The sequence below is a fragment of the Erpetoichthys calabaricus genome, chromosome 15 (assembly GCF_900747795.2).
Source record: "Erpetoichthys calabaricus chromosome 15, fErpCal1.3, whole genome shotgun sequence".
NCBI lineage: Eukaryota > Metazoa > Chordata > Cladistia > Polypteriformes > Polypteridae > Erpetoichthys > Erpetoichthys calabaricus.
The window spans coordinates 40,807,596-40,810,468 of record NC_041408.2 but is presented as its reverse complement, the minus strand read 5'-3'; positions in this window follow the sequence as shown (position 1 = coordinate 40,810,468).

Genomic DNA, 2,873 nt, shown 5'->3' with positions numbered 1-2,873 from the left:
TCAGCAGAAGTTAATAGGTATTTATTTAACAACAGATGTAGGGAACAATAGCCATCTTTTAATAAAAAACAATTAAAAAAATAAAGTTAGAAAATATAGACAAATTATACCAAAATTAGGGGTCATATATTTGCATTAAAATATATAAATAATAGATTATAAGTGCTATTACATGCACATTTGTATTTAACATGTCTTTGTATGCTACGCTATTATTATTTTTGCTTTTTTGCTCACAGTGCGTCGCATGGAGCACTTCTGACTCCACAAAAAATGACTTCTTGTGCATGGAAAATTATATGCTTAAAAAGAGAAGAGAAACCAAGACACTTCACATGCCTGTAATGCATATTTGAAACCCGTACAAATAATTGCTCATAATTACTTAAGTTAAACGCAATGGATGTGAACTCAGTGTCTACCTAAATTTTATATAAGTCTGGGCACAGTGAGTCTATTTGCATTTCACAAAAGGTGTAACCGAAAGGATTAAATGTTGTATTGTAATGATTTTTAAATATTCCCTCGTATTTTTTTATTTGGCATACACTTTCATTAACACCAACATAAAAATTCAGTTAATACACAGCAAAACTTTAAAACAAATTACAAGAAGTGTTAGGTTATAGTTTAAAAAAAAAAAATACAAAAAAAAAACACCATGTGGAAGGTAGATTGAGCATGCAAAGCAGCCTAATTTGATAAATTTGCAGTGTGGGAGGCCAGTACCAAAACAATAACCAACAGGATTAAACTAAACAGAATTCTCCAGTGCCCCCACTCGCATTACAGATTCCCAAAAATAAAACTCTTTAAACCTTAATTTTTCATTTTGCCTTTGTTTTAGGAATTATGGGTCAAGCCAGCAGTCTCGAAAAGATGTTTTGGTTGAGGTAGCTACATATGCTTTCCTGACACTGAAAATACGGTTTAAAATGAAATGTAATAATGGGCAAATCAGAAAAATAGTAGTTATTTTCCAGTATGTTTAATGGGAAGGAAAATCAGCTTTTGTTTGCTATGATGAGTGTTTAATGGCTTTACAACAGCAAATCAGGGCTCTCTGGGTGAAGAGTGAAACGGTACAGGATTGGGGCAAAACGATACTTTTAGGAAGCTGGAGACATGTTTAAAAGCTGTTGTTAGTACACATATTAACTAAAAAGCAAAGCAGTACGATAGAAAAATCTGTCCAAACTAACAATTCAAAATGGTAAAAAATGCTGATCTTGTACGTGATATGCAAATTACATGCAAATTACTAAATGCATTGCAGCATAGCATATATTGGGTAACACAAATCTGAAGCTGTGTTTAATAATTTGTTAAATGATTTAAAAGTTGGAGCATTTTAATTTTTTTAGTAACATCAGTCTGTTACCATATTTTTATTTATTAAATATTTTTGTAACAGTCTTCCATTAAAAATAATAGTAATAATAGAATGCAACTACATGCATTAGTAGACTACATTAAATACTTGCTGTTTAACAGTACTTTACAACTTCTTATAGTTAAAAACAGTGCCCAAAAAGACTTGAGGTGGCTCAGTAGCTTTCATAGACAGCAGATTCTAATTCAAGTGATGTAAAAACAGCAGTGATTGACTGTCCTATTGTCAGTTTTTGGTGGTCAAGGATCTCTGACTAACTGTAGCTCAGATTCCTTAAACATAACATTTTTGAAAGATGTACCTGATGTAAATTTAAAATCTCATGTTGAAGTCTCAAGGTAAATTTACTGGCTGCTTCAGACCATTATGGAGAGCAGGACTGGAGCTTTGCAGTCCTTATATTATTTCACTTGTGTCCGTCCGTGTTCGATATAAACAACGGTTGCCACAACTACTATATCTCTCTACAACAATAGCGAGGAATCTATGTTCCTGGCAGAGTTTTGGTCTTAGGCTTATCTTCAAGTCTTCAATGTGACCAATTATCGACTGTGGTATTTGACTGCTTATTTGGTGCATACTTTATTACTGCACTATGACACTACCATTTTATACCTCCTTTTTCCTTCACTTCAACGTAAGCCTCCTGATAAAATGAAAAGGCACATACAGCCTAGGTGCGACCAACAGAAACGGTTTCGCTGGCCTACATACACACATCAACGTACAGAAGCACAAAAATCTACATCACGCCAGACTAACCAGCACAGGCAAGATCCCTTAGAACAACAAAGACAACGTATGACAAACCACAGAGCCACATTATCCAAAGATCAGCGGCAGCAAGTCTTGCACCTACACAGTGATTGAAAATTGAATTACACACACAACCTTTCTGAAGAGCAGCGGCACACTGCCAGACAACAAGAAATATTATGACGGAAAAACTACAGCAATTCCAAAAGACTGACAACTCAAAACATGATATTCCCTTTATATTACGGCGTAGGCAGTTCCCCGTTCATTTAGCATATTGTATGACTATCACCAGGCCTCAATGACAAACGTTTAATAACATCGGAGTTTATTTGCCAGGCCCTGTTTTTACCCTTGCAGAGTTCCATCGAAACCAGGGATAAACGTACAGATACTTGTGGGTTACATGCGGGAATATTTTCACTGACATTTATGCAACAAATTGCGTTTCCAACAATTATTATAGACATTGGTATACTACATTATCTGACAGCCAGATTTCACACATACTGAATTACATGTGCCCTGCATTTCCCTTCTTATCCAATATGTTCTGTTAACATGTTCATGTTACACCTTGTATTGTAAATATTCTTGCTGTTGTAAATGACTATAGTAACATCCCATACCAATCATGTGACTATTCTAATATTGACAAGTCACTACTTATTAAAATAATCTCCTTTCTTACTGTAATTTGTGATGTTCTTCTCTCCATCATATT